Raw genomic sequence first — 11,834 nt, 5'->3', positions numbered from 1 at the left:
ATAGTACTCTTGTAGTTTATAGTGGTAGGTGGAGGTGAAAGCCTATTATATCACCAGAAAAAACAAAGCAACTACAAGTGATGTGCAAAGGCCAGTTATTTAACTAATTTTTCATTTAGCTGCACATGACAGCAGAGACATTAACCTGGCACGTTTCCTCCAAAGCCAGAAATGGATAAACACATATTGGAACGTTGAAGTTTTAGGGTTAAACATTTAAGATTTCAACTCTCAAAGATGAATTTTAACACTAAATAGTTACTTCAACTTCTCTGAGATGTAATTAAAGTCCACGCATATTTTAGTGCTTATTTGATTCTAGGGTCCTTCACACCTCCACCAGTCCACCATCATCATAACAAGATTCCACATCTTACGTTTGTGACTATGCATAGCTGTCTGGTTACAAAGAGAGAAGAATTATAGGAATACAACCAACTTAGAGGCTACACAGACTCAATTGCAGCCAGTCCACCAAAAACCCGATAGCACAAGACTCCACAGCAGGATGTGCAAACTGAATGACTATTGGTTGATAAGCTAGCCTGAACAGGAAATGCCACCCAGCTACAAGGAAATGATTTTTCTATTATGCCAAGAACAGAAACATGAACAAAAGTCACCCATGATGTCAGTTGTTGCACATATTTTTGACAGTGGCAGTAGACAACAATACCACGAGGACATTAAAGTCCCTTACCTAAACACTGTCACACACAGGCCTTCAGCCTATCTTTAACCAATCAAAATGAGCAACAGCATGTAGATATGACTTTTGAGGTGACAAAAATTGACTTTTTGCATTTGGCTACTTAAAAAATGAAAATTGTACTCTAGAGCAGCGGTCCCCAACCCCCGGGCCTCGGACCGGTACCGGTCCGTGAGTCGTTTGGTACCGGGCCGCGAGAGTTGAGGCTCAGGTGTCAAATGTATGGTTTTCAGGGTTTTTATCGGTTTTCAGCGTTATTTTGTTATCGTTTTTATCGTTTACTCGGTTTTCCTTGGTCTTTTCACGTGTGTTATGAATAAATCTTCTTTTTTTCGGTACCGGTACTAGTTTTATTTTGTTGTATTTATCCGCGACACCTTAAAGGCCAGTCCATGAAAATATTGTCGGGCATAAACCGGTCCATGGCGCAAAAAAGGTTGGGGACCGCTGCTCTAGAGACTGTAGAGTTTTATAACCCCCCTATAAAGTATTGAAAGGAACTGAGTAAAAGTTCATTCAACATTGAAGCCACACAAAGAGCAGCTAGGATGAAGTTGCTACACTGGACTGAGCTCTGAGTAGCACAACAGGACCAGGTGTCACCCGATCCCCTCGTCCACCTCGGCGTCATGTCTGTCGGATCTCGAAGCAAGCAACCAAGAAATGCATCACTCAGTTCAAGAGCGAGGCTCAGACTAGAGGATGTTTTTTTTCCCAGAAAAGCCATCTCACGAGGGCATCTGGTCACAGTTGGGGTTTGCAGTTTAAGAGCATGACCACTGAATTGCTGTTTCAACATCCAAATTATTACTTGTGTGCTCTGATAAATACATTGGGTAAATTCAAAATATTAAATTTTCTCTTCTTTTTTTATTGAAATGAGGTCATTTTAAATTATCTATTATGGATATCAAGTGAAATAAAACCTTTAATGATTATGAATTTTCTCATCTTCACTGCCCAGCAGCACAAACAAGTGATAAACTCACTAAAAGAGCACAAAAGTGATGGTGCAGAACTGACTTCACATAGAGCTCAGTTGAGCTTGTTTTCATTGAAAACAGAGACACTACAGGATGTCAAGCATCTCTAAATGCCGCCGTATGGATGGACACGGCACCTACCACCTATCCGTTGTTTTATACCTGCTCTTTTATATACGCATACAAGAGTCTGAGCGAGAATGCATCATATATCTGCCCCACTGTGACTTCTTGGCCATTTGAATATTGCAGTTATTTGATCGAGCTGTGGATTTCTCCCAAGTGGAATAATCTTGTGATCCGTTCATCTTCATGTCAACATCAGACAGGCACAAATAATGTCTTGTGGTGGGAGCGGCACAGCAATTTTGAGATGTTGAGAGTGCTGCAGACTGCACTTACAGTAGCTCAAAGAATGCTACCAGGTTTTATAGGCTATACTTACTGCTTTGATCTGTCGATGTGATCTCTACCTTATACCACAGTGTCATTTAGCTCAAATAAATTCATGAGTAACAGTGAAAATAGCTGGGCAAAAAAAAAGGGGCATTGAAAGGTAGCAAGTAGATGACAACCAAGAATAATTTCTCACTAGCTTTTCATGAATTTTACTGTTTGCTCATAAAAATTAAAAGCCTGCACTGAATTAAGGATGTGGGAGGTAATGGGAAAGAACAGCTAAAATAATGGGCTTCCTACCGCTTTAAATAAAGTAAGCAAAGTTTGTGGCAAGACAAAGAAAGATGGAGTGTGTGCCAGTGGGCAACGATCAGACTGTGAGTGATAGATATAATATATGAAGGCAGAACCAACTGCCCTACAGTTTAATAAAAGTGACATTTCTTTACACTGAAAATCAAGATATATTGACCTCCAAAAGTGGTGATGCTGGCTCTCTGCAGTCCCATAATTCATTTGTAGCGGCGTGGTATTATTCTTTATGAACACTGGCATTAAGTGACATTATAACCAAGCTAAGCTTCTCTTCCCACCTCTGCCCTTATTTTTCTATTGATGCAGTGAAAATGTTTTATTCGATGGAATTGAAGTGTTTACAGGTGATACTCAGTGATAGCTCAGTAGGGGGCAGGGATAGCTCAGTAGGTAGAGTGGTGGCCCCACGAACAGAAGGTCGGGGGTTCGATTCCCCTGAACAGCTACCCTGAGGTACCCCTGAGCAAGGTACCGTCCCTACACACTGCTCCCCGAGTGCCCAATGGCTGCCCACTGCTTCACTGAGTGAATGGGTTAAATGCAGAGAGGAATTTCCCCACGGGGATCAATAAAGTACACTTGTTGTTATCCGTTTGTGTCAAAAAAAACGAGAGGATTAAAAAAAATTAAGAGAAAAGGCGGCTCGGGTAAAAACAAAAGAACAACGATGTCAGGATGTGACACGAATATCCTATTTGAGTAGATCACATCTACTATGATATCATTCATCCAAATGCTTCAAAAGGAATATACAACCCAATTTCCATGTATGACAGGAACAAAAACCTCATTCCGAACTCAAAGACAGAACGAGAACAGGAAAGGCACGCAGAAAACAGAGGTGAGTGAGCAAGAGAACAAAGCAGAGCAAAGAAGCTGATGCCATCTGTCTTGTTGTTCTTCATTACAGCTGTTGCACATATGTACACACGCCCACACACAAACACATCCTCTGAGTACACCACCACCTCCAGCATCTCTCGCTGCAGGACACCAGCAGTATTTTAACGTAATTCTGTCCCGAGATGAACAGAAAGTAGAATATGCCACTTTGGGACTTGATAGAATTGCAAATGGCAGTGAGAGCAGACAGAAACAGACTGGGGGTCACACTCAGAGTTTGTTCATGGCTTGATCAGTAGAGTTCACCGACAGTACGCGCAGCGTCATATGACATTTGCAGGACCTTTGTTAGAAAATGTCATATTCTGTGTTCATATTAGCTGAAGATGCTGTTTTACTGTACCTTGGTAAAGGAACTACAACGCCATGTTTGTCAGAGAAAAAAAGTGCATGGGCTATATCACTTTTATCTTGTAAATAAAGCCTGCTTCAGCATTTCTCTCTCTTTATGAGCACCTATGAAACTAATGCTTCTCACTGAGCAGGCTGGACTACTGTAACAGTCTGGCCCCGATCAGCTACAATTAATTCTGACTTCTACTCCCAGGTGCTAACCTGGACCAGAAGGAGTGAATACATTACACCTATTTAAAGGCCTTACATTGGAATAAGTATGAAACTTCAACACTTAAAGTCTTTCAGTTGTTCCAAAGTGGTGGATGACAAGATAACTGAAGCAGATTTTATGCTCTGAACCAGTGCTCCACTGCTTTATGCCCTCAGTAAACATTTTCTGATGAGTTTAAGGTTTCGATCCTTGTTAAATACATAATGTTCCATTTGTAAATGATGGTCTTTGTTCCAATAAAAAGGAGGATAAAGCAGTGGGTGCATTACCATCTCACTGATAAGTTACCAGCCTAGAGCACAGTGTCAGTTTCTCAGTCAAAACTACACGTTTCTCATGACGGTTTCAAAATTTAAGATAGTGACAAAGACACTCAGCTAGAGGGTACAGAATGGGACTTTGCTAAGGAATGGTGAAACATATTGAAATATTTATAAGAACATTTAAGCACTCTGAAGAGGGTTAAATGCCACACTTACCTGCCAGAGTCACAAAATCATGATTCCTCATAGGTGAAGCTCATTAAAAGAAAGGTAAACTGATGTTAACTAACATACAGTTGGTGGGCACACGGGCAACCAATTAACCAAGGCTTGAAAGTTACTGAAGCTCTCTGTCCAGCAGCACTCAGGGACAACAGTGCCACCAACTCATTCAACAGGATGTACCAAAGAGGAGGAAGCTTGTTATATTAGGTTCGTGGGTATGGTCAAGTAAGGAGGTTCTGGAAGGCTCTATCACCGTGGGGTAGGCTGGTGTGTTTATGAAACTGACCCAACGTGCAGACACGGGAGAAATTAACTGGTGTTTAAACAAGAAGCGAGCCGTTATTGCGGCTGATACAAAAAAACCCTGAAAAACAAGGTGAGGTGAAACAAAGGCGAAACTAAACTGAAACCTAAACTGGGAAAAACTAACTATGAAAACAACGACAAGAGACAAGAACGTCAAACTGAACAGGAACATGAGACAAGGTAACTATGAAATAATCCAAACATGAACCTAAACATTGGGCCGCGTAAACTCTGTGACTTAACATGAACACAAACAGACGACCCAACAAAGAAGAGCAGGAGACAGAGGACTTAAATACACAAGAGGATCATGGGGGAAGTGGAAACACCTGGGGAGACACAGCTGACACAAATGCACAGGGGGAAGTTGAACAAAACACACTGAACATGTAAACACTAGACCCTTCAAAATAAAACAGGAAACATGGAGAGACGTAGACATGACACACAAGCTCGACAACGTGGACACAACTCTGGAAACATGACACATAACAATGGAGACGTAGATGAAACAAAAACTAGAATAAAACTCAACTAAATCCTAACTAATAATAACACAAGAACGTATGGTGGTATAAGGGTATAAGATGTCCTTGAGAGGCCCTAACCTGTACAGCTGAGGCCTGGCTGATCGCCTCTTGGCCATCTCTGCCAGCAGGAGGCGACACTGCAGCATATTTTCAACTACTGCCAAGGAGCTTGGAAGAGTAATGCTAGTAATGCTAGTAATTCTAACACCATGGCCAAGTTTTTACGCATTAGCAGACATCATCTGTTCGGATAAACCACAACAAACAGCAAAAATCGGCAAACCGTATCAACAGTTTGGTCCACAGGGGGGAGGAGCAGCACCCCCGACACAGTATACAGCGTGGGCTGCTCTCAACAGCAAGAGACTGGCGGCTCCTGGTTGACTTAGAGACACGTGAGGTTCCTGGACATTATTATAAACAGGGAATATGTCCAGGGATTAGACCAGAGGTGGCCGTGCATTCGCCTCTGTTGCACCCTACCTCTGGAATAGTCTCCCTCAAGCTATTCGCGCGTCTCAATTCAAGCTTTTAAATCTCGATTAAAAACGTATTTATTTAGCCTAGTGTACTCAAATGTATTTATTTATTTTGCTCTGAATTATGTTTATAATGATTTAACCTTCAGCCTTTTGGCTTGTACCTACTGTGCCTGGTGTATTATTGGTTAGTTATGTCTCCCACCTGTCAGTATATTTGTATTTGTATCTGTTATTGCTCTTAATTGGTTCTGTGAAGCACTTTGGCATACCTCTGGTTTTTAAACGTGCTATAAATAAAATTGTATTGCATGTCACACTCAGGCCAGCAAGTCATACTGCTGGAGCTGACCATCCCTTGAAAAAAAACGATTGGAGGAGGTGCAGGAAGGAAAAAAGTGCAAAATATGTGGCACTGGTAGCTGATCGGCAGAGGCAGGAGTGGATGGCGCTCTGTGAGCCTGTGGAGGTGGGATGTAGAGGCTTTGCAGGTCAGTGTCTACACCCATAAATAAAGTTCTTGGGGATCTGCAAAGGAGAAAAGCCATCAAACTACAGAAAAGCTTTGGCTCAAGAGGAGTGATATGTTGTGATGTGTACCAGGAGACAAGTCAGGGCCTGATCACCCCCAGCTGTGTTGCCCAGGTGATGTGAAGACATGAAACACCCAATGACTAGCAGGCGCACCATTTAGAATGCGTCCAGGTTGCACTACAAGGTGTAAGCTGGAACAGTAATCGCTGTACCATCATTGTGAGTTATTGTGCGTTATTGATGTCTTTAAACACAAACTTAATTGCTATGCTTTCAGACAGTCAATATAAGTTACCTCTAGAGCTACATCATATAAAATGATACAAAATTATTTATCCAAATTGCTTGACCCTTGATGACGTAGTAACTGCAGTGCTGCCTTTTTAAGCACCATAGACAATTAAACATTCGTATCATTTTGTATATGTAACAACGAGCCAGTTTAAAGTAAAGTTTGTGAAACTTCAAAGAGAGGAGAAGCATTTTTCTGCCGGCCTTCAATTACTTCAGAATCTCTTCTTCTAGAACGACAGACAAAACCTAATAACACACACTCAACAACGTGATCTACAATAAGAAGCCATGAGGTAGGAAAAAAGAAGTACAAAGTAATTCTCAGTGTTATGCAGCATTACAGTCTCCTGCAAATTGTTCTTTGAGGACAAGCAGAGTTTTCGCTTATTTCAATTATCTTATCCAAAAAAGAAATTTATCTTGCTTTTTTATATCCCAGAAGGTCTTTTGTTCAATGTGAAAAAAATTCACTTTCCCTTTTAAACTAAATGTCCTAAACAGAAGTGAAATTAATCAAACCTAAGCTTTATTCCAGTATTTCTGTCCAAAAAAATCTGATATTCTGTTTGGTTTGTTCAGAGAGGAAATATCTAAACTCTTCTGACCTACTTGTTTTTAATTTACCAGCACTAAGACTGCAAACAGTGCCAATAATTTTAGCACTTTGGTGGCAAAAAAGTCCAATAAATACAGAACGAACAGACTCAAATATGAATTTTAACTGAAATGAATGAGATTCCTTCTTAATTAAACTTGTTGTTTTAAAAAGCAGTATTATTAGTACTGATAACATTTTGTGGTAGAAATCTAGTAGCTGTTGTAAACCTACACTGTTATCCATATATCTTTAAAAACCACTTCAAATGAACACCAGTCTTTACTGACAAAAAGTATACTGAACCTGAAAATAAACAACATTGCACAAGAAAAGCTAACTTAAAAAATTGTTATAGTGAGGTACACACATCGTGCTGAAGAGGTGCCCCAACTAGCTCAAGAAAGCATGCTTAATTAACCATTATATATTCTTTTGGTTTGGTCTAAAAACATCAACTTTACACTATCTATTGCTGAAGGTGACCTGGAGATCTTTGCACTCATTGATAATTTACTTGCAAGTCTGAGTAATGTAATGTCCCGGGCGAGTCTGGAGTCTATAATGACGAGCACATTAAATGTGAAGCAGTGTAGATGTAGGTCACCAACTTAAGAGTGCATCTCACTCTAACAAGAAGGTAATGTCATTGACCTGCTCATCCAGAGCACATAAGGGTACAGAGTCCTGATCAAGGCCACTTTGGCATGGAATCAGCAGTGAGGAATCGAACCACCATTGCCAGATGATCCACTGTACCACTGGACTTTGCTGACAGTATAATTTAATACTAAAAGATTAGGACAATGGCATTGTCAGCCTCACAAATCCAATTAATAATTCTCAATAAGTGAGCAGAGAGAAGTCAATCTCACTGTCAATATTTCCACCATATTAATTCATACAATTATGGTATTCATCTTGTAATGAATGTACAAGAATGATATAATAGCCAGCAGAGTCCGTTTCCATGCATCTCAAATAAACAGCAGAATGGAAGCCGCAGTAATATTCAGTTTGACTGGTAGAACAGTAATAGAGAGTATATATGAGCCTTATGATAAACATCTACCTTATGGCCTCACTTATATATTCAGCATTCTCTCTGGACATTTACCAACACACACACATACACACACACACACACAAATACAGATAGTTTTCCAAACTTGGCATAAAATCTCTTTTAAAGGGTAAGAATTCAGTTTATTTTAATAGAAAGCGTTTTAATGTTGGGAATTTTATTTAGAAATTTCAGTAACTGCTTGGGTTAACATACCTTTAGGCTTGCCAGGTCACCATTGGGCCGCTTCTCTCCAGTGTCGTGCAAACAGTTCCCAACCACACCATCTTGCCATGTAGCTGGCAGCGGTAGTCATAGCGAGATCCGGGACTTCCAAAGCAAGCTGGTGGGCTTCTCCAACCAAAACTTGCAGCAGCAGGTGGTGAACTGGTTCACATGCTGTTACACATAGTTTATCAAGGCTGCAGGGGAGAAAAACAAAATCTGAGATGAGAATTGTGGTTCCGTTCGTGCAGTTTGATTAAAGAGCAGAATGAGATCTTTTGGACAGAAAAACTGCACCATCAGTAGAATAAATTCAACCCTAGGATTTTCTCTGGATACTAGTATTGGCAGTGACTGTGTAGAGGCGCATTTATAGCCTGATTCAGTCACTGTAGTTTGCAGTCATCAACGATAACTCTCATAACTTTCCAAGCTTTCTTTTAAAGCTTGGAGAGTTAGGTTTTTCTTTGGATGATGGCTGCTTTATCACAATTTTTGAGTCCAGTTCTTGTATCTATCCATTCTTAGAGGGTTTTTAATCTATTATTGAGACACCTAACACTAGCATATGAATCACCGAAAAATAAAAATGACTCCTAACTCAAAGGATGAACCAGATTTGTCTATATATAACAGACAATTTAGCAAAGAGTCAAATCAAAATTGCATCTTTCGGCACTTTTTTACTTGCAACTTTTTACAAAAATATGAAAATATTCCCGTTTCTTCAGTTGAATCTATCTGAAATACCAAAGATAATACAGTTTGACAGGCATAATTTTTTTTCCCACCAACAAGGACAAAAAAGTGGTACCCCTATAGATAGATAGATAGATAGATAGATAGATAGATAGATAGATAGATAGATAGATAGATAGATAGATATTTCAAATATATTTCTGGTTAAATCATCATCAATAAGTACAGTATAAATGGTGATCCTCTCAAAACTGATGGAATTAAGAACACAGACAAGTACTGACAGATTTTGAACCACCATCCGGAAAGCAACTGATTGGCAGCAGCTTCATTTTTCAGCATGAATATGATCTCAAACTCACTGCAAAAGCAGTAAAAGCATACCTGGATAGAAAAACATACAATGGCCTCTCCATACCCAGACCTCAACAATATTGAAGCAGTGTGGGATCATCCTGACAGACCGCTGAACAAAAAGCAACCAGTTTACAAAAAACAGCTTTGGTTGGAAGCACTTGTTCTTGAAGACAAGTTAAAGAGATTGCAAAAAAGCTTTCCTAAGAGATTTCAGGCTGTGTTGAAGAGTAAAGGTTACCAATTTGAACTGAACTGAGTTGTACAAACAACATTTTCTGTTTTCTTGGCAAAATAAAGAAATGAGGGGTGGCTTAATACCTTTGCACACTATTTTATATTCTGTTTCTGTTAGTTGATTTTTATCATTGTTTTTCCTTAATCTAGTATAAGCAGTTCCAAAGAATATTAAAACAAATATGTCATACTGCAATACCAGTAGAGTAAACCACATATGTTACTCAGCTTTATTTAAATCAAATCGAAAAGTGGTATCGACAATGGAATCAAAATTGCTAAATTCTTATCAAATCTCGTTCCTAACGGTGTCTCTTAAAAATAACTTTTAATTTCTGCTAAAGTGTTTTCTCAATTACATTTCAAAGGAAATGTTCTAATCTGGAAGGAGTATGACTTTCTCCCAGAGATGCATCATTCTTAGCTCCATATTTGAAGGAGGAAAAACTTGTTCCAAATCGCGTCTCCATTCGGGGTAACAGGCAGGGGGCGCTAAAGACTATCTCAGCTGTCACAAGAGACAAGAGTCACAACAGGTACAGGTCACTAACACAGAGAGCCAGACAACCATTCATGCTCATATTCACACCTACGCCCAATTTAGAATCACTAACCTAACGTAGATGTCTCTGGACTGTGGGAGGAAGTCAGACTATTCAGAGAGAACACATGCGGGAAAAATGCAAACTCAACAATCAAACCCAGAGCCTTCTTATTCTGATGCTCTTAACCACTGCTCCACTGAGCTGCCTGTGTTTATGACCATTTATTTTTAAAACTACAGGGCTTTAAAGTATAATAGTTCAAATTAAAATATACCCCCAACAGTTTTATTGGTTATAGTAGCCCTGGCTCATGTATTTGTTTGTTAGGAGGGTGATAAGTTCTGTTTCATCAAGCTGTTGCCTGGAAAGGAGCAGCGGCAAAGGTAAATTCATTAAAAATGTATTTGTCAATGGACAAATGGACTCCTTGCTTTACTAAGAAAACCTGCATTTTTGCTGAGTATGAACTAAGTCCAGGAGATAGAGCTGCAAATTGATATCTTGCACAATTTATATCGTGGCTTGTAGTAAACACTGTTTTGTCATTTTAGTTTTATGGGACTTCCTTTAAAGTTGGTCACAGGAGAGAAAAATATTTGCTGTGTGTGTTGAATGGATTGGAGGGTGCTTTACCTTAACTGATCCTGACCTAAATGCTGTTTTTTTTTTTTCTTTAGCACAATCAGACCAAATCGCTGCCCTCAAGCCAGCAAAAAGCCCTTGCTGTTCATAACTTTCTTTCTGCTTGTATTTATTTTCCCTTAGTGTGCTGATCAGCAATACTTGCTTTCCCATTCATCCAGCTCAGTGGCAGCACAATCTTCTTTGGCTTTTGAACATATCTGCTGAAACAGTTGGAAGCTAAATGTTTTTCTCAAGTACACATTAAATGGTAGTTTCAAAGCAATAATTTTGGACTACTAGAGGGAAGAAAATACAACGAGGGCTGGAGATTCATTTTATGAACTTTTTTATTCATGGAAATGCATCAAATTACTGCCTGATAATATTTACTGGCTACATCAAACAGAAACAGAGCAACATGGACATCCCACAGGAGTCCGCTTTCTGTCTAACTTTCAAATATACTTCAAGTCTTTAAAAGCGTTTTAGCCCTAGTTTGGTCTACTGACTGCTGGGAGTGCTGAGAAAACTATCTAAGTCCCCTGGGCTTGCACGAGCTGTGACTTTTATCACAACACCCTCATTTACTGCAGCACCATTTCATTCTGGACAGATACTGCACAACGAGCAAGCTGGCTGGGAGTGGCTGTTCACATTCTTATATGGGAATCTAAATATAAATATCAGAATCAATAAGCTGAAAGCTAGAAGCTACAGCTGCAGAATGGACAGTGGCATCAGACACCTTTAACCTAAAGTGAAATGTGAAATTCTAATTTATGACCAATTAAGTAACTATCTTTTGGAAGAGGATGCTAAAGGGGTTAAATTCTAAATTTTGATTAATTAGCATGCTCAACCCTTGCACTTCTATAACCTCTGAGCCACTGATAAACACTCAGAGTTAGCATAGCATGTCCATGTGTGTCTACAGCAGGTATTTATTCTCAACACACAGCCCATATGGCTACTAATTACAGTTTG

The sequence above is a fragment of the Perissodus microlepis genome, chromosome 1, assembly GCF_051167445.1.
Source record: "Perissodus microlepis isolate ML-2025 ecotype Zambia chromosome 1, ASM5116744v1, whole genome shotgun sequence".
In the NCBI taxonomy this organism is placed as follows: Eukaryota; Metazoa; Chordata; class Actinopteri; order Cichliformes; family Cichlidae; genus Perissodus; species Perissodus microlepis.
Note: the sequence above shows the minus strand (reverse complement) of the source record.